Genomic DNA, 21293 nt, shown 5'->3' on the forward strand with positions numbered 1-21293 from the left:
TGAAAGACAGAGCAGGGCCACTTTGTTGTGGCTTTTTTGATAGCAAAGGCAGGATATAGTCATCAGTTGAGCTGAAATCACTCCTTCTCTATTCTCTTTGCCAGTTTTCCATACTCAGGCTCATGATTTGATTTCAAACAGTCAAATATTCACAACTATTGTCTTCCAGAGAGTGGTGTGCTGTCTCTCAGCACTTTAGGCTACCAGTGAAGCCTGGAGGGGGCTCAGTGGCTGCTGCAAGCTCCCATCCAGGCAAGAGCACACAGCCCAGCAGGATGTTCCACTGCAAGCAACTGTCCTCCTGGAAAAGCAGATGTTGACTTGTACAATGTGGGAGTGGTATAATGTCCCTCATTGTTGTGCTCAATTTAGTACATTTGCAACCCTCTGCTTCTTACCACTGTGAATGTCTTAGCTGGTATTTAATGGTTTGTGTTATTTAAATTGGATCCAAACCTTATTTACCTAGGTCTATTAGAATTTCTGTTCTGTTTCCTCACTTATTCAGAGGTATTGTTCTCCCTCCTTGTTTAGTTCAGTCTGGTTTTGTTTTTCCTTGAAGGCTCCATCTTCTCCCAAGACCACAAACTTGTGAATTTCTTTTTTTCTTGATAATCTCAGGAGTGCAGTTGTGGTCCCTCACCCTACAGTCTTGCCATCAAATTGATCAGCATGCCCAATCTCTCTGTTTCCCTTGTTTAGGAACAATGCTTCTGGATGCAAAGTTGCAATCTCTGGAGGACCCTATTGTGACAGGCATTGCATCATCCCTCTGCCTTCATATGCACAGGTATTTTTAAAGGACAAACTGGAAAAGGCCAGTTGTGAGGTCAGAGAAAAGTCAGAAACAAAATACCTTGTTATCTTGAAAGGGGCTTGAATGGTACAGCGACATCTTTTCTTACTAGGCTGCATAATGGTAGATTGCCCCCTCAGATAAAAACAAACTGAAAGAAATGGAAAACAATCTACGATTTCTCCATCTTAGCAAACATTCTACACTACCCAAAACACACAAAGCTAATGAAATTTATAAGGTGAGGAACTGACTAAGAGGGAGGGCTTATAAGAAGCTAATGAAGATTTCAATAAAATAAATAACTGCCTCTCTACACACCCCCAGCCAAAGTTACTCAAAAATATTGAATTTGAACAACCACACTTCTACCCTTCTTTATGTGTGCACTTCAGTGTGCATATATTTTTATTTTTCTTCTTAGTCAGAGAGATAACCCATGCAGGCTGAAAAGCTGGATAAAGAGCATCTCTGATTGCCAGCCAGAATCAAATACATAGAATTAGCTGAGGTCAGGACAGACCAATTGGTAAGGGATTGGGCAATACACAGCAGTTCCCACTGGAATAGGAATGAGTCCTCTGGAAAACAGCTGTGGACCCTTTTGAGAGACAGCCTTTCCCATTCAGGAATCCACTTACAGCAACAAATCCCTCGCTGACAGGGGAACCTGCAAAACAAAAAGCATAGGGAAGCCCTGCTGGGTCAGACCTTCTAGCCCAGGACTCTGCATTAGCAGGGAGAGAAGCAGTTAGTTAACAATTTATCCTCCTAATACTCCTCCACGCCTCCTGGGCTGAAGCCTTTTTGGTGTGTGTCCCTGGTTATTCCATTATCTGCATTTTATGGGCCTAAATAAATGTCCATTCATTTGTGTATTTCTCTTCTGACCCCATAGATCCAACCTGCCTTCACAGCCTCCTGTTTCAAAAGGTTCAGATACTAACTCTCAGTGATGTAAAAAGTGGTTCTTTGTGTCTGTTTCAAACCAATTTCTGCTAGTTTTAATGTGTATTTCTTGTTCTACTCCTGCACTAGAAAATGTCTGCTCTAGGTTAGCAAATCAAGGGACCTAGACTTAAGACTAGACACCCTAGGTGTGGTTCTGGATTTGTGCTACCTTACTGCCAATTCATGATGTCATGAACTATCATACTCCCCTCAACCTCCACTCCATCCTGAGAAATCACAGCCTTATTAGATTTTCTTCATAAGGAAATTTCCTTACCCTCTTAGTTATTTGCCCCTTCCATTATCTTTTCTATATCCACTATGTCCTTTTTAAATTGTGAACTTCTGAATTGCACAAAGTGATTCATTCAAAAAGTTCATAAAAGTTGTAGGTAAGAGCAAAATAATGTTTTCTGGTTTGCTCTCAGTACATTGATAGTGATACTTCACATTGTTCTGACTTTTTGGCTGGTGTGATATCCAAGCAGTGATTTTAGAAGACTGTCAAGAACAACTCCAAGATCTCTTCCCTGAAATGTAACTACCATCTAAATGCTCAGTATAGCATAAGCAAAATTTAAGTTATTTCTCTCTAATTCTACACTTTTTTCATCTGCTGGGTTTTGTGGCCAACATTTTTACTGAAGTTACTATCAGCACAGTACTTGACTAACCAGAAAACATTCTTAATATTATCTGCAGGTTTGGAGTTGTCACTCTCATGCACATGTCAGTCAGCTGAGGTCTGACCAGCCAGATTTGCCTTTCCTATCCTTTTTGGAGATGCACTGGGGGTTGTATTACTCCCATACCTGTGGATCTTTCCCAGATTCTGGTTTAAATATTCTTCTGTGCTTTTAATTAACAGAGTCCAGCAGCCCCTTGTTGAGGAGCCTCCTCCACAGTGTCACAGATTGAAGCTTACATTCATTTAGGTTCTCCCTTTACTGGGCAATCAGGTAATTTCTCTTATGACAGGTAACAACAAAGAGAGACCTGCCCTAGCTGAGGTACATAGTCTAACTCACTTTCCAGGCACAAATTCCATTTTTTTCCCCCATCTTTCTTAGGCAAACTGCCATGAAAATTGTCTAACTTGTGGTCATCTGTTCACTACATTTCTGTGTATGCAACCCTTGATTCCGTGGGTTGTAGCAGATATGGACTATAATGGAATCATCCAGACTGGGCCTCATCCTGAGGCCTGTAGAGGCTTGTGGCGCAGATAGAAATTAGTGCCAAGTGTGTGTTGCATTTAGAAATTTCCATTTAAGGTGTTAGCAAGGGTCAAAGAGTTTCATAGTAGTTAACAAGTATAGTAATTGGTATGGACATAGTAGCTACCTTAAACAGTTTGTTAAACAATGAGTGTTTGCATTCATTCCTGTGCCTTGTACCAATGAGAATGTAAGTGTAAACTATATAGAGTGTATAAAACCTGCCATCTTACAGAGAATAAAGGAGAAACGTAGCAGTAATCATATTGATCGGACCTGCGTTTGCTCTGCCAACTTCCTTTCATTATTTCGGGGTTCCCCTGCGACTTCGGTGGGTTGTTTTCATTTGGGCAAGAATTCCCAATAAACATCAGCATCTGCTAAGACAAATGTACAAAGGGTTTGAACCAAAAGTGCACTACTGTAATCTGAAACTTTTTGTTCATCTGGCAATACTTTGTAATAAATCTACCAAGTAGGATAGTGTAAGACAGGTTATGAGAAAATGTAGTGCCCGTATTTAGCTGGAGAGAAGGCGTGTGGATAACCATAGTCCTTGAATTTTGACTTCAGTTGTGTAAAGCTTCAGAACAGCTTTTAAGGAAAAAGATAATTAAAGACATAGAGGTCAAATGAAAATGACATAAAATACAGCATGGGCTTAACAAAAGTAGATTGTAACAGATTAACCTCATACATTTCTTTGACAAGATAACCTACACTCTAGACAAAGGACGTGATTGATCCCATCTGTCTTAACTTTAGCAAAGCCTATGATAACAAACTTGGAATTAATAGTAAAACAGGAAGAGATGGGGATTAGCAGAGAAATTGTAAGGATGAGAAGCTGTCTGAAGTCAGACATAGAGTGTGTTTTTTGAAAGGGAAGGCTTATGATTGAAAGGAAATTAGGAAATGAGGTTCCTCAAGTATCAGCTTTGACCTCACCATATATAATTTCATAAAGTCACTAACAATCAGGGAAGAAACATTTAGAAACACTAATAAAGAAAAATAATTCACGAATGGATTTTTTTTTCACTGAAGAGAAGAATTGGGCTACAGTACACAAAGAAATGGATACCATTGAAGACTAGGTTAATAGAATAGAAAGGGATCTTAAAGTGCAAACTGAAAGATAAAATCTTTGTGATTAACAACAAAAATTTCTCCTGTAGGCTGAATGCTCCACCATTGGAAATGGATAAGAGAAAAAAGGATTTACTTCTGCATGTTGATTTATAGGAGGGTTGTAGGCCACTAATGTGAGGAAAAGCAAACATGAAAAAAGCAAAGTCAAGCACACATAAACAAGTGCTGTTTCTGTAGAGGTGGGGAACGATATTTGCTATTAGGAGAAGTAAAATTTGAAAAGGGAGATGTACAAAGAAGATTTATAGTGATAATCATAGGACTGAAGAACTTATTTTTGGTGAAAAGTCAGGAAGAAAGTTGAGACAGAGAGACTGAGAGGAACATGATTGTTATACACTAAATTATTTAGGCTAAAATCAGAATTCATCCAAGAAAAAATGAGTATAAGCTTTAAATTGGATTTCTTGAGCTTGAAAAATATGGACTCCAGAATTAGATTAGATTTTTGAAGGGAAGAAGAGGGACAAAAATCTGGTTTTAATACACAGTCTTACAGTAAAGGAGATGTAATACAGTGCTTGCAGTAGCCAGGGATGGCATTCAATTAACTCTGAAGTCTCCTTTCCATTCCTGTATATTACCTTTAACAGAAGCAGTAATCCAACTTTGCCACTTAAACAGAGCAGTTAGAGGACGAATTCCTGAAGAGCAGAGGCTTCTTCTCTGGAAGTTTATAGACTTTTTAGCAAAAAAAAAAATTTAACCTGCCAATCATGGCTTTCTCTTTGCAGTGGTCCTCCCTCAGACAAGCAGTGCAAAAGAGAGGCAGCAGTGGCCCTGCAGATGTCTGTTACCTGTGACTGTCAATCACCTTGGCACAGAAACCCTTGAACCAAAAAGGAAAGAGAGAGTCTCTGAGTGCAGCAGTGGGGCTGGACATGTATTTGACTCTGGTAAGAGGTTTCCTCCTGTTTTACATTCACAGCGTCTCCATGCAGCTGACAAAAGCACGCTTGAAGTGCCGGCTAGGAACGTGTCCCGTGGTAGATTCAATCCAGTGTAATTCGCAGGAAGTGAGAAGCTGTGGCAGCACAGACTCCAGTGGGACTGCTGCAATCCTGCCAGGGACTGGGGTATGTGTGCTCCAGTTTAATCAACACCAGCAAAGTGTGCTTCCCACACTGCCATTTTTTATGTAGACATATCCTCCAAAGCTAATAATCTCTGCTATCCAGAGAATTCCACATCTCGAAATACATCGCAGTTTAATTTGTATTTGATGCTGTATGAAAACAAGTGGGGAGGTGAGATTTAGCCTCTGTGGGGTTCTGTATCTTAATATAGACACATTTCATTACTTTTGTCCAGTTTATTGGGGTCTTTTTCAGCCCACTCTTGGTCTGCAGGTACATAAAACCAGTAGGAGCAATATATTAGCCAAATACTGTTTATAATACACAGAGAGGGGATTGCCCAGTTGATGCAGTGCTCAAGTGCTTCCCAGTCAAAGAATCACTGTAACTGTAGATGCAGAAAAGAGTGAGGGTTTTTCCCACCTCTTTTTAAATCCTCTCTCACTTCTTTAATGGCCCAAACAGTTATATAAACACAGAGAAGTGTTTCAGCAAATGTACTTCAGGGAGATTTAACAGATTTGGGAAGTACTGTTCCACAGATGTCACCACTGTTATTGATGCAGGCAGCACTAAATCAGCTGTGATTTAAAATTTGACAAAAACCACAAAAAATAAAAGGACCATAAATTAAAATGGTTAAGCTTCTAGTATCAGCTTGGAATATAAGAACTAATAAAGCATCATTTCTTTTGCAGCATTAAACAGTTTTGTGAGGGATGGTTTGTAGTTTGACAGAGATCAGACTCATACAGGATGACAACATTCAATGACTTTCTGACCTCACACTATGAAGTTCCTCATATATTACCAAAAAATCTATTCTTCCCTAACGCATGCATTTTACTTTAAAATAACTTTAGCAGATGCTTTCTGTAGGGAAAAGTTGGAACACAGGAAAGCAAGCTGTAGATAAGAGACATCTGCTATCTGGTTTTTAAACAATGTGTGAGAGCCCAGCTTCCCCTCAGGTAGACCCATTCCCATCAAGAGTTAGCCCCAATCCGCAGAGCATTGCAGCTGCTTTGCACCACATTAGCAAGACAAAGCATCACACAGGGTTTATCACCCAAGAAACAAATATAGCCTCCAGTTTTCATAGGCAAAAAAATGAAGATCTCAGTCAGAAATATTTCCTTTGGATTATGGCACAAGTCTCACAAGAACAGCTTAAATTCATCAACCTGGAACTGGAATCATGGAATTAATTTCACCTCAAAACCAAGCACTTAGCACTAGCCTACAGTCACTATGGATCAGTACAGTGTCTGTCTCTCGTCCAAGAAGACAGGCCAGCTGCCACTTGGAGGCAAATTATCCACCAGGGCCTTCTTTGTTAATTAATATAAATTTAGAGGCCAACTTGAATGCATGACTCCTTGCAAATTACTTTTTCTTTTGCTGCAAGCCTGAGTCTTCCTTCCTTTTCTATACCATGGCAAACGGGGAACAGATTTTTGTTTCCTAATGCTAATATCCAAAAAACCCAAGGTTATAGACTCAGTTGTCAATGGCAACAGCAATATCATTGTTTAGCCTCTAATTAATAGCGTGGAGTGAGTACAATTATCAGTTAGCTTATGTTTCCACAAATAGCAATTCTGGTTCCTTTGTGCAGAAATACACAATTTGTGCAGAAACACAATTCTGGTTCCTTTCCACACATCACATAACCCTAATCCAAATGTCCAGAATGGTGCTTACCTGTAAAGATAGTAGCAGATGACTCCAAGCTTTAAAGTTCAAGACCCTTCCTAAGGCTTTAGCCAACAAAGAATTCCACATGCTGAAACTATTTTCAGCTGGATTCCATCAAAGTAGTAGATTTCCAAATGGTAAATTTTTAGGCTTTTTGTCTGTCCCGTATTATATTCCCAGGTTGTCTAGGTAGTTCCACAGGGCTATTTTTATAGGAATGGAAGTTTGAGTTATGTCCTTGCTGCGAACTGCCTCTGGAGTAGCTTTTCTTTCCATTCATGAAATAAAAACCCCTCCACTCTGCTACTTGCACTAGATAACTTAAGTCAACCAACTGAAATATCCTGCTGACTGCTGTGTGGCTCCTTTTGTTCACTGTATTATACTTTTCCTGTAGGTCTTGAGAAGCCTAGGTTCCCATGCAAAAATCCAAGTTATCTGAGGTGATTCAATAGCAAATAACATCCTCACTATTTTGCACTTGGAGGCAGATGACTACTTGCACTTTGATATTAAGCTTAACTGCATCAACATTTGCCACCCTCTGTACAGCCTTCCTTTCCTATTTCCCTGACAGCAGAAGCAAGGAGTTTTAGGTTCACAGGAATGAATGCTCTAGGAAAAAAAAAAACTGTACTGGTGTGCAAATTAAACTTCACTAAAGCTTCTGTACCTTCCAGGGAGTTACACTTTGTTCTTGCAGGATATTCATGGATAAATGAGTCAAAGAAATTCTATCCTTGGATATAAGGTATAAGTCAGTTAAAGAATGGATGAAGATTTTTTCTTTGGGGAGACACAACCAGTTCACACTATGTCTCTGTTTTCCTTCAGAGAAATAAAAATTTCAGGCTGTGACCATACTGTGAGGGGTGAGACCTTCTGAAGGACATCTGATTGTAGCCAAAGATTTCTTTGGTCATCCCAGTGAGCAATGGAAAGGATTTCCCAGAATTTCAGTTTTGCTCTGCACAAACAACCACAGCATATGACTCTAAGACTTGGAACTTCATCTTAAAAGCAGCAAAGATTTTGACTTGTGACTCTGTCTTAAAGGCTACTGCGTCTCTGTATTAGAAACCTTCCTATTTCCAGCCTATATTTACTCATGGCCCTCTTACATCTGTTTCTTCTTGTGCCAGCATTGTCCTCTACCTTAAATCTCTCTTCTCCTTGGTAGAGTTTACCTCATAATGCATTTATAGATAGTAATCATATCCCATTCTCAGCCTTCTCTCTCTTCATTGAAATGACACTAAGCATTTATGGAGCATTTTTATGTCTGAAGTTCTGCACAGAAATTATGAGTTTCTCCTCACCAAGAAGATGGGCAGATAAGAAGTATGAGAGTTTTCATGTTTTCATTTTTGACTCTTAGTGCATGTTTGTGATGAGATCATTCAGGCAGAAAGCTGAAGCTGTCACACTACAGAGGAGCATCACATTACAGCCCGAAAGAGAGTCAGAATTCACAAGCACCAAACAGCATTCCAGAAAACAGCCTGAATCAAAGTGCATTTCATCTTGGTTTTGCTTTATACATGCTTTATGTTCCTCCTAAACATAGATGTTTCATAATAGTCCATAATTTGACCTATTGAAGAAGTGACATTTTAGTACAAACAGTGTTATCAAATTTTCTAGTGACACAAAAAAGAAAATAAAATATCTTTTTTTTTTTTTTTACAACATTTCAGTGTTTTGGCTGCACTGTGGCTCACCAATCCAAAGGTCACAGCTGTGAACGCTTTGCTCTAAAAACTTCGGAACCATTCATTTTTAGAAATTTGTTAACGGAATGATAATGGCCTCATATCTCTGAAAGCAGGGGAATATCTCTGGAGATACTGAAAGGATATATATCAAAATGTAATGAAGAAATGCAATATCTCTGCTTCCAAAAAAATCTTGCGAGCAGCACAAAGCCTACATGAAAATCTAGCAGGATCTCTGGCTAGTTTTCAATACATAGAGGGTACATGTAAATCTTTAGTGCTCAAAGAGCTGAAAAAAGAAAGCAAGGAATCAGATCTTATACACAGAAAAGACAAAAGCTGAGCTTTCATTTTCCAAAGTTATCCAATTCATGTAAATACAACCCAGCAAGTTTTCATTCAGTAAGAGTCCAAGCAAAAATCAAAGTGTTAGACATCAATTCCTCAGTAAAAGGCGACTTCAGATATCTGGGTATACTAATATCTGATTTAAAAAAAAAAAAAAAAAGACAAATTAACTCAATGGAGAAGTGTCTCTCTTGTAACAAAGTCCTATTTCACATTCAGGATTATTTTCCACAGGCAAGTTTTACTGCCTCCTCATGACATCTGCAAAGCTGCACAAAAAGTTGACTGTGTCATCAAGAATGCTGATCATCATTACCCATTTATACAGTGATGACACTTAATGGGAGAGGAGTGAGAAATGTTCTAATTTGAAAAAGATGTAGTATTTCTAATATAAATTATAGCCCAATTTGAAAAGCAAAGAAGACCTGATAGATACCTGCCTTGCTTGAGATTTGCATCTCTTCCTGAGCCCTGCCAAAACAGAAATCTCCAGCAGTTAAAGGTGAGTCTAAAGTGACTGCTAAAGCCAAAATAATGTCATTGCTTTTAGATATATTTGGGCTTCAAGAGCATGCACATGACCAAAAAGAGGGTCTCAATCCCTGCCTTATTATTATTCCCCAACCCTGGAGTGCCTCAGCACACCCAACTCAGATTCTGAAGCTGGACCTAAGCATCCTCAGGACACACTTTCACCCAGGCTCGGCAAAAAGTAACCTGAATACCAAACCAAGGATATTGCTGTTTCCACTGGGGAATGTCAGAGATGGTGTTACAGAACAGCAATTAGCTAAATATTTTGTGGCAGCAGAGTCTTATGCAAACCAAACCAAGAAAATCCCCAAAAGAGACCAAAAAGCAAAGCCTACTTTCAACAAAAGAACCTAGACCCTCTAGCTTGGCAGCAGAAAAATTCTTCATTGATCAATCACAAAGTCAACAAAAAACAATGTAATAGGTAGACAGTTAAATGATAAGGACATTATCAAGCAACAAATAGAAAAAGAGTTTATAATTCAAATCAACTTCTATTAAAGGGGGGACAATCCTGGCTCATGATTAGAGTCTTTTTATTTTGAGCAGGTGAGCTTTAAGACCTGCTTATTGAAGTCAGTTGAACCAAAGATCTCAGAGACCTAAATGAGAAGGCATAAAACCCCCTCTAAGTCAAATGGGTAAAATCAAATCTGATATATACATTCTAAGTGTGGAGAAAGGAAAAGCTTCATAGAGCATGTTGGATGGAAATCCACATTAAAAATTACACTGAAGATGCCTATGAGCAAAAGATGAAGATTGACAAGTAATTAAAACAATGGCTTAACTTTACCCTAAGACAACAGCACTCAATATGCTGGTATAAAAATGAAAGAAGCTACTTACTGCAGTCCTGCAACTTTGTTTACAGTCCAAGACCATTCAATATTATCATTAATGATGAGGATGATGGGATGCTGCATATGCTAATGAAATTTACAATGACTAAAGCTGTGAGAACAAAGGAGAACAGGACTGAAATTCAAATTGTGCTGACAAATTGGATAAATAACTTGCAAAAGTGAGATTCAATACAAGTGGGAGGACAAACATGGGGCACAACTCTTAGGCAGGAATAATCAGTTTGCACAAATACAAGATAGGGAACAACTAGTTAAGTAGCAATTCAGCGTAAAAGGGTGTGAAGATTATGGGGGATTACAAAATAAGTGCAGTTCAGCAATGTGGGGCTATTACAAATGACCTAAAGGCACAAACCCACAATATAAAAGCAGGAAGATAGCCTATGAAATATATGAACTAATAATTACCCACTCAGCATTGTGTAAAGTCTTTGCTTTGGTATTGTGTCTACTTTGAATTCTTTAGACTAGAATCCAAGAAGAAACAACTGGAATGGAAGACACTTAAAATATCTGATATACTCAGAAAGAGTGAATGAACAATAACAAAAAGGGATGGACAGATGACATGATGACAATTATTGGCGTGTTATATAATGGATAAAGCAGGAACTGTCATAACTCAAGTGGAAAGTGTTTAAACGAAAAATGAATGCACAGTAAACCTTTTCTTACCTTGATGCTTTAATAGTAAAGAAAAGAGCAAGGTCATGATACACTGAAGATGGGATCAATAAACATAGTCTTCATACACCCATAAGCTAAACAAGCACCTTAGCAAAGCTTCATTCACATTAGCATAGTTTTACTAAAGGTGATAGTACAGAATACTCGTATATGTAGAATAAAGGCAGAAAAGTAGGATCACTATAAAATAGGGGCTAAAATGAGGTGGAACAAAAAGTCAAAGTATTTATGCAACTGATGTGTCCAAATGATATCTATCCAAAAATCTCTAGGAAAACTACCATTTGGAAATATACTGTGATAGCAATAGCAAAAATACTACCTGCACATTAAAAACACCAGTCACAAATTTCAGTGACATTTCCAAATCAATTTGCAAAGAAGCAATAATAAAAGTTACAGAAATAAGGGGACATGGTAAAATAAAACAGTTTAATCTGAAATAGGCTGGCCCAATCCAACTTTATTTCTACACTGTATTTGGACTTGAGAACACCTATTATATACAAATCCGTATGGGGAATGACCTAGACAATACGACTTCATAGGAGCAGCTGCTTAGCAGGGCACTGAAAGGAAGTAAGTATGGGTGTTCTCAAAGACTGATTTCATAGCCAGTCTTACTCAGCAATATTTGCTTTAGTGGACTCAGCAAAAAGAATTTGAAGGCAGTTAAGTAATATGCTGATAAGACAAAGCTTGTGAGAGTCATCGTACAATAAAACATGATAATTAAAAGGAGTTTGGAGAAAAGGGATGAAATACTGCAGAGGAGGACAGCAGTAGTCAGGGATGAATGGGAAATTCAGGTAGAAGATGGGAGGGCATCGATTTGACGAGAAGGAAGACATGAGTGAGCTATTTTATCACAAGTGATAGTGAGCAAAGGTAATTGCACAAGACACTGCACTGGGAAATACTGAAATGTCCTGTGGAGCCCTGTGGGCACTCTGGTGATCCACATTCCCAAAAATGATGAATTTAAGCTATTTCAACTGGAGCAGGTGCACAGAACAGTTTCTAGAATGATCAGGGAAATAGAAACCTTTGCTAAAAAGAGAAACTGTTTAACAAATGAAGGCTGAGAGGGAATATAATTGTTCTCTATAAACATATCAAAGAGGTAAATGCCAGGGAAGGAGAAGAGCTATTTAAGCTAAAGGCCAGTATTGGCACAAAAACAAAAAGGTAGAAGCTGGACATAAATAAGGTTAGGCTGGGAGCATGATTTCTAACTATCAGAGGAAGGGAATTCTGGAGAAGCATTAAGGAGAACAATATTCAGGTATTTTACAGTGGAGCTTTATTGGTTTGGGGAGGCAACATGGCAAGGTGACTGCCTGGGACTGCAGGAGGATTTAATTCAATGAGACAAAGAAATCCTTTCAATCCTGTACCTCATAAAAAATAGAGAGGTCTTTCCTGAGCAGGCTGAATGTGCTGGTATAAATCAGCTGTGCTCATCACAGAAGCATCTCTTCTATTATGCACAGTGTGGGGCACAAACAACCATCCTGATGAGTTCTTCAGGACAACATGTAATAGGACCCTGCCATTTCTATTGCATGGCTACTGCCAAAAAACCCTTCAAAATTCTTTCTTGCATTACGTGGCCTTTATATTGACAAGTACTTCCAGAGGAAGTCACAGCATACACAAACATACTTTACAGCAATTAGAACTGGTCAAATCTAAAAGTCAAACCCATTAGAAAATGATTCTACAGTTTTGTATTACCCTTAAGATGTTATTTTCCCTCTTTTCAGTTCTCAAACTGATGCCTTACGTTTTAGCTTTCATATTTTCCAGATTCTGTACTGCATTCATTTATAACTCTGAACTTCATATAAAATGTTAGCAAGTTCTCCTCGCACACCATTGCAGCTTCAGGCCCAAAAAGCATAAACAACAGTGAATTGAGGAGAGCAATCTGAGAGGCTGGGACATCATAACCTGGAGCTATAATTAGACAATTGACCCCAAAATGTAAAAGAACCAAAACTTATAAAAGTGTGAAAATGTGTGATGCATCATCCATCCTGTGTGTAGCCCTGGCCAGGCTCTTGTACTGCCCAAGGTGTATCCTTTGAAGGCCTTTTAATGAATACTTACTTTATTCCTTTAACTCTGTCTAGCCTCTGTTCTAGGTAGCCTCTCAAGACATCAAAAGTACTTCATGGAAGAATTTGCTTAAAATGAAATTAAATATTATGAAAGTTTCTGTCTAAGTATCTATTAAATGCTGTAAGAATTTTCAATTATTTTTTAAAACTCTTTATATCAACTTTTTAAATTTAAATAATAGTTTTGAAAAATTCTGATTAAATATTACTTTACATTTGCAGTAAAATGTTTGAGAAATTCTTCTAATGAAGTAATAAATTTTCTAAGAGTTAATAGTTTATTAGGTGTCAGATGATTTTTTTGAGAAAAAGTATATTTTTGTGAGAATTTAGAAATACCTGACACACATTTTCTACCCGGCACTTTTCCAAGGAGAATAACTTTGGGTCTTGTATTATGTTACAATGGGAACATAGGGAAAGGAAAATAATTTGATCAAAAGGTAAACAATATGTTGATAAAGTACAAGACCTTAAGCATCCAGACTCCAAATCCCATCTCTTTTTACCAAATAATTTATTACTGAAAGTACTCATGCAAATACAGGAAAAACAGTAAATTTTTTTTCTATCTAAGAAAATGAGTGCTATTTACAATATAATTTGCAAAACTATAGAGGTATTGAAAGGTCCCATCGCCGTGAACAAGCTTCATTTTCCAAAGACTGACAGGCCTGGTTATGATGATGATAGATGATGAGAAACTGAATTTCACTTTGAGACAGAACTTAAGTAAACCCCCAAATTCACAATGAAAATCATGACTGCACAGCAGATCTCTACAGGGGCTAAGGAATTACAAGAATGCTAGTCAAGTCTTGCATTAAGAGGTAAAATTTACTGTGGGTCAGAAGGGTGATACAAGGTCAATGAATCACTTAATTTCTCAAAATACAACCTAAGCAGGACTCAGGTGGGAAGGGATCTTTGCCTGCCTGCCATGGGAAGGGGACTCTTCCTGTGAAGGTTTACACAATGCACCCCTTGAGCTACTGCAGGGACCCAGCAGACTGGGGTGAGCTTACAGAACATCCAACCAAGTCTTGCCTGGATCCAGAAAGGAGTCAGCAGACAGAAAGCAGCTTTCTGCTGAAATTAGCTGAGATGTGTTTGAGACTTCCTCCTGGACTACTACAATATTCCAAAGTATCAGGAAGCCTCGTTTGAATTTGTGGCTTATAATTAACCTTAAATCCACAGCAGATGAAAGTCCTAATATTTTTTTAGTGTAGTTTCTTTATTGCCACTCACATGGGAAAAAAAAATCAAAAACAATCTTGACAGGACAGTGGTAGGACTTTGGATTTAAGGGAGCTTTAATGTTACAGCACTTGTCAACAGCATGTTGTTTCCTTTAAATGCTATCATAAAAAAAAGAGAAAAGCAAATTAAGCTATCAAACTATCATTCTTCAGAGTGTTAACAGCAAGAACAGATGGAAAAGAAACCTGAAACCTTCCATTTACAAGACTGAGGCAGGAATCAGGAGTATGTGTCTAATAGGGGGGGATCAGGTGCAATCAATTACTCTGCCCCTACCATTCAGAAGGGAGGGGCCTTCACTGCACCGACTGCAGCTCCATTAGCACCGTGACAGGCCCAGCTCTAAAAGCCATGGAAGGGATGACAAGGCTCTTTGGTTTTCTGTATCCAGGTCAGATTTTCCAGCCATCAGGGTAAAAGCAAGTGAGGTGGATGTTACATTAATGAACTGCCTTCCAACGCTTAGAGAGAGTTTTTCCATTAGCAAACTTCCCCGAGATCCTGATTTCCCATGTAATCTTGATTACAAATCAAATAATTCCTCCAATGCCTTCAAAAATTCTTTCCAATAGTAATAAATAATGTATGTTTCATATACACAGAATGGAGACAAAGACAGCAAGATCATAGGACTGATTTCCAGGTGCAAATGGAACTCTGTGAGTTTGGATATTTTACTCAAAGAATTTGTTCTGTGCACCATTTGATCTCAAAAAACTATAAACTGAGACCTGGAGAAAATGCAAAACTTGTTAAATTCTAGTAAGAAAGGCCAGCATTGATCAGGTTCCTTGGGTATTCTTGACCACAGAAAGTCTTCAGAAACTCCTCTTACTACAAGAAACATTTTGGTACTTGAGAAGAGCTTGGATTCTCACCCAGATGTACATCCAGAGATAGGCATGAGAGAGAAAGTTAAGCAAAGCATTTCAATTTCAGTCAGACTTTTCTTGCTTTGGTGAGTTTCAATCATAGAATTAATGTTGTTTGTGGCAGCTTTTGTGGATTTTAATTGTCTGAGGGTTTCAGCCACTTGGAATAAGTAATATATACATAAAAACCTTTCAAATCAAGGACCCAATAGGCAAAAAAGAATTCAACTTAGTTCAAAATGTTAATCTCTCTCCATAATTCACTTTGTTGCTGTCCTTTTGTAAAACCCTGCCATTAATGTAGCCATAGAAGGATGTGTATATACATTGCAGCATAATGGACTTTTAGAAGTTAAGTAATTTAACGAACAGAAACTCCAGACAAATACTTTACATTAAGCATTTAGGACTTGGTTTGCTAATTAAAACAGATAATAAATATGTTCACTTGAAAGGCATGCCATATGATTTCTTGTCTCAACTCAATGGTTTCTATTATTTCAGTGCTCTAAAGCAAAATCATATTTATCATAACTAATTATCCAGATAATTCCTTGAAATGGTTCTTTCATTTAATTATCCTGTAACTCAGGGTCTTCTGTAACTAACAACAAGAAGCAAGCTCAAGAAAGACAAAAACTTGCAATCCATACTATCAAAGCTGCTCATACGCAAGTCTTTGATAAGGAAACATTATATTTAATAACTGGCTGCCTCAAGAAAAGGCCCACTGTGCAAGCATTTTAAAGCTGTCATTGCCAGTAACCTGTGTTTGTTTGAATACTTCTTCATCACTGACTTTACTGGCAGTTGCTTTCTTCTATTTGATGGCGCATTCTCTGCTTGACCTGACCCACAAATTTTCCATATAGATCAGACAGATTTATGGACCTTGCATACTGTGTAGGGCAGAGAATGCTACACAGAAAACATTTTAGGCTGATTAATGGATTTGTGCACCACATTAAAAACGTCTTGTTTTTCTCCTGCTTCTTTTACCTTAATCCCTTAAGGTAAGTTAATCTTGCCCTTCATATCATATTTGTCTCGAGGTGCCTATTTTCTTCATTTATCCTCTTTTCCCTGCTTCACTGCTTGCTTGCCTTTCTCTCAGAATGCACTGGGAGGTCTGTGCTGCAGGGGGTTTATTCTGCTCCCTCTGTGCTGCTGCCAGGGAATGCAGATACAACCTGCTCAAAACCTGGGGAGAAGCCACGTCTCAGGTCAAGGCTCTGTGCAGGTGTGTGGAGCAGCGCACATTAACCAGCAGGAAACTCACAGGGCCTCTCAGCTGCACCCTGACACGGGGTAGATGAGAGGGGTTGAGGTGGACATTACTGCAGAGACTTCTGGAGCAAACAGAGGTGCACAAAAACCCTCAAGGCATTGCTGTAGCAGGGCCAGCTACAGCACAGCCAAAAGAATATACAGACTGCTCATAAGGCACATAAAACCTTTCACAGGCAAGTCCTAGGTCTCACAGTAACCCATAACAAAGTTATAAAATTTCCCCTGGTACTATCTACAGGCACTGATGCTGTCACTTTTCACCCAGTTCTCCAAAACAGCAGTTTTGTCCCCGTCTTTTATTCTTTTCCTAAGGTACACGTGCTCACATCAGTTTTCAGTCTGAACTGTAATGCAAGGGAAAATCCTTCCCAGGCACAGGAGATAGTCCAGATTTGTACAAGCACAGAGAGGAAAGTTTTTCCTAATGAAATGTAATGTATCAAGTGTTTTTATCAGCCTAGAACTTTCTAATTGAAATCTGAGGCCCACCTGTTTATTTAAAATTCTCCTGGGATACTGCTGGCTCAAATATCATTGATCACACACATATATACACACACATATATGCATCCATAGCCTCATGATATTACCCTTTGCTTGCAAGATACCAAGACCAACCAAAGTGTAAATTAACTCTGTCAATGCTATTCCAATATCCTGTATGCTGTGCCACCCTCTTGCACTTAAAATCAATGGCAAAAAAGGCTGCCATCAGGAGCAGAGGTAGAATGCCCCAGGGGGTCTGCTGTGAAAATCCAACACTAGTCAATGAAACCCTGTTAGTACACTGCTTCAGTTTACAGCAAGAGTGCTACTGATGCCAAAAATGTAGCCATGTTGCTTTCTGCTTCACAGAAAGTACAATGGCTGGGGTGAGAGCAGGTAACCTGATGGAAACAGGAAAACATTTTACAGAACACAAAAGTTACTGACAAATTCCTAAGAGCAGAGGCAGCAATAGAGAGGATATTTTTGCCCACGCTGCAGTAAAGAATGGGTGCTTTGATTGCCTTCTGCTTTTACAGGTTGCCTTAAGTTTCCCAGAGTGCTAGGGAAGAGAGTTGTTTGCAAAGCAAGTCTAATGCTTGAATCAGAGAGATCACAGTGACTTGTTGGGATTAATATGTTTTATACTGGACCAGTCTTCTGGTGAGTATTTCCAAGTACAGAGTGTCATCATGTCAAGGAGCATTTTGCTGTTAAATTGTGCTCCGCTCAGTGCAAGAGCCTTTGTGGGCCCATTCCCTTGCTCTTCCTACAAGAACTCCCTGTAGGAAAGGGGAGTGAAACCTGTAGTGAGACATATCTCAGGGAAAGACAAGGTTTTTTTCTATTTACCTACTCCTAGAAACTATGTCAGAAAGGACAGGGAAAAAAAAAGGAGGCCCATTATCAAATTAACAGAAGATCTTGATCCACAGCATGCCAGGCTGGTGCTAGCTCCAAAAGAGTCAGAAACCACCTGTATCTCAGGCTACCAGGGACAGCCAGGTCTCTATCTTCTCCTGCTTGGGATCTAGGACACTGCAAGAGCCCTGACCACTATCAGGACTGAATTGTTATCCTCTCCTCTTTTGCTCTGGCCACAAAGTAGAAAGAAGCAGATTGCTAACAAGACAGCCCATGTCAAGTTGAGATTCTCAGGAGTCAGGAAACAAGTGCCACTGTGCTGGGAAAGGTACCGTCACCTCTCCCCTTCCAGATGAAACACATCTGAGATATCTGAAAAGCTGGAGCTTGTCTCGTCTCTTGGTGAATAAATGGCCCAAGAAGAGACAAAGGATTTGCCCCAGTCTGCCTGCATTTAGAAAACAGATCATTTGACAGGGAGAAGTGAAAATCAGGAGAGAAAACTCAAAGCCCCAGCTGACGGCCCAAACCTTCCCACCCTGAGGTACTTTAGCACCAGGGCTAAGGAAGCTTGCAGCAGAGATAAATGGCTGGATTGGTGCCTCAACTTCCCTGCTGGCCATTGGAGAGTCCCAAAGTGCTGAGCCAAGAGGTGCAGCTCCAGCCTCACCCGCAGTGCCTGCTGCTGGCTCCAGGCATTGCCTGTGCTCTTCCAGAGCCACACCTTCCACTTACAGGGCTGTGCCTCTCCCAGGATGGCACCAACCCCCCACCCTACAATATTAGTGCCTCAGCAATCACTTTGACCATAGCAGAAAAACCTCCACCTGCCTCACAGCACAGGGCTTTCATTCCTGAGGTCCAGCACTGCCCCAGTCTGCACTGGGTTGAGCTGTGGTAAATCTGTTGTTCCCCTCTGATCCAACTGTACCATGCATGAAGTTCAGACACTTTTTCTTCCCCAGCTCAGTGACTTCTTGCAAAGCTCCTCCAACTCCACCAACAGCTCCTCTTCACCAGCTTTCTATTAGCTCATGAGCATTAAAGCAGCTCTCAGCCAGCTGCACTGTGGACTTAGAAAAGTCCCGCTTAACACAGAAAGCACTACAGCAGGTATGTGGCCACCACACACATGCAAGTACACCAGACCTCCACAGATATCAACCAGTACAAAAACATCTGCTAGCCAACCCCACTGCAAATATAAAAAAAGCTGTTGCCTCTCTCTCCAACTATTAAGTGGTGATACCTTCTGATTTAGAGCATTGTAACAACTGGGATACACTCAGGACCATAATTCTGCCTAATCCACTCTCCAGTAAGGTTGCAAACTGGAACTCAAGTCAGACCATGAACATTCTTTTCTTGTTGTCTTTGAGTAATTCAATGACAAACAATTTTGCACAGAAGACAATTCAAGGACAGACTAAAAGACATGAATATTTCACATTTAAATCAAGGCTTTCAAAAACGTTCTGTCTATTCTACTGTATCTGTATTTTTCACACACCTGGATACCTGTACAAAAGCATGGACTAAAACAATATTTCATGAGACAATACCCTGCTAAATTTCATATCCAGATCTAAAAAATTTAATTCATGACCTGCAGTGGTCAATATAACTCCTTGCTCCATGGAACTCTGTATCTACAGACAAGAAAATTAATCTCCAGTAGTTTTATAAGTGATTTCTGCTCCTGTATTATTAAAACCCATTTTCTCCGAAGACTGACTACATATTAGTCTCTAACAGACATAACCAGCCAATCTTAAATCTTGCTGGACTTTGTGATTCTTCTAAAGCAAATCAGTAAAGTCACCTCTTTGTCACTTCATTAATAGCAAATATAGTCATTAGAAGTGACCATATGTTCCTGCAGCAGCCAGTGTTATTAATTCCCAGCAGGGAATGCTTTTTTCTCCCTAAAAAACAACTACTAACTGCAAAGACCTTTTAGCCAAAGCAAGATCTTCTTCACTGTATAGAAACAGCTAAAGTTTCTCTTAAGGTTTCTACAAAAGAAACAAAGGGAATATGCAGAAAACAAACTACATACCAAGATCATCTTTTTATTGTATTTCAGCTGTCTACTGAGCTGACTGGAAGGGCCTCCACCAGTATCCTTGCCTATTTGTGCCACCTCATTCCTTCAGTACAGCGTAAGGATGGATGGCCAGTGGCACCTTTGTTGTGTATAGCAGAGCTTTGCATGCTGGCAGGTGGTTATTATTACACACAATGCCTTCAGCAGTGGTGCTGTGGGAGAGCCCATTTGCAGCAACAGTTCCAGACAGCTCCAGGGCTCCAGCAGGTGCAGCATGCCCTTCCCTCCCGGGAGGCAGGAGCTGTGGAGAGCATACTATGTTAGCCCTCCAAAATCTTCATTAGCTCTCTATTCATCCCAGCAGCCAGCTCAGGATGCAGACACAGTGCTACAAAGCTCTCAGACATTTGCACGTGAGCTCTCCCTTGTACCAAGGAGAGTCATCAGACTTGAGAGCCTGGAAGTTTCCCGTGGGGGTCAAAAGAGCTCGGCTTTGAGTTTTCTCTTGGATCACTTCCAGCTGTTGAGCAGGTTCTTCAGGTCCCAAGGTATATTAAGAAGCCTTACCAGACCTTTTTGCCTGGGAGGATGAGCCTCTCAGAGCTGCAGGGTCAACAGCCACTTTGCACACTGCTGCCATGTAACCTTTTTTCCATAATCTGCATGCACTCTAAAACACCAAATATAAACACAGGGAGCATACACATGCATAAGGAATAAGATCATTCTTATTTTCATTTGCCTTCTCATAAGGAAGTTTGCTTCATCGCAATGAATTAATTTGCAAATACATTTTCCCTTAAGGCATGTGCTTTTTCATTGATTGAATTGGTTATCAAAATTTATTATCATTTAAGACCCACCCCCCCCAACATGTGAAAGGCCCTGATTTATTATTAAGTGCTCTGAATTTTGTGCCTTTGTAAAATGGACACACTGTGGATTTAACTTGGATATGTTGTTAGTTCACTAGCAATGAAGCTGTGGATGTCACAGTGGATGCAGTTTGCTTAATTTTGGTCATTGCAGAACTTGCTGTTCCTATAAAGCTAACCACTGCAACAATTGCCCTCCTCAGTGTAAATAAATTTAAGGAACCCTTCCTATTAGACTGCGGAGGCAAAAAATATTTTCTTCTTGGACAGAGAAAAGGAAAGAGGCAGGATTCATAGAGCTGTCGAGGGGAAAAAGGAAAAATTCTTTCCCCAAATAAAGGGATTTATTTGTTTTCTTTGTCTATATGTGTGGCACTTGAGTTAGCCATTTATTCTCCCCTGAATTTTATTTCTGACTTTGCAAAATGGT

General features: G+C 39.5%; 1 long non-coding RNA gene across 1 annotated transcript; it reads right to left on the reverse strand.

Annotated features, from left to right (window-relative positions):
* Positions 1-1212: 1212 nt before the first annotated feature.
* On the reverse strand, positions 1213-20131 carry LOC136285831 (uncharacterized). The gene is made up of 3 exons (XR_010719563.1): positions 20001-20131; positions 3241-3341; positions 1213-1466 (listed from the first exon to the last, which is right to left on the reverse strand). It is a non-coding gene; the product is annotated as an uncharacterized lncRNA (long non-coding RNA).
* Positions 20132-21293: the final 1162 nt, after the last annotated feature.

The sequence above is a fragment of the Chamaea fasciata genome, unplaced genomic scaffold, assembly GCF_029207755.1.
Source record: "Chamaea fasciata isolate MVZ Bird 193981 ecotype frontalis unplaced genomic scaffold, bChaFas1.0.hap1 SCAF_2, whole genome shotgun sequence".
Classification (NCBI taxonomy): Eukaryota; Metazoa; Chordata; class Aves; order Passeriformes; family Sylviidae; genus Chamaea; species Chamaea fasciata.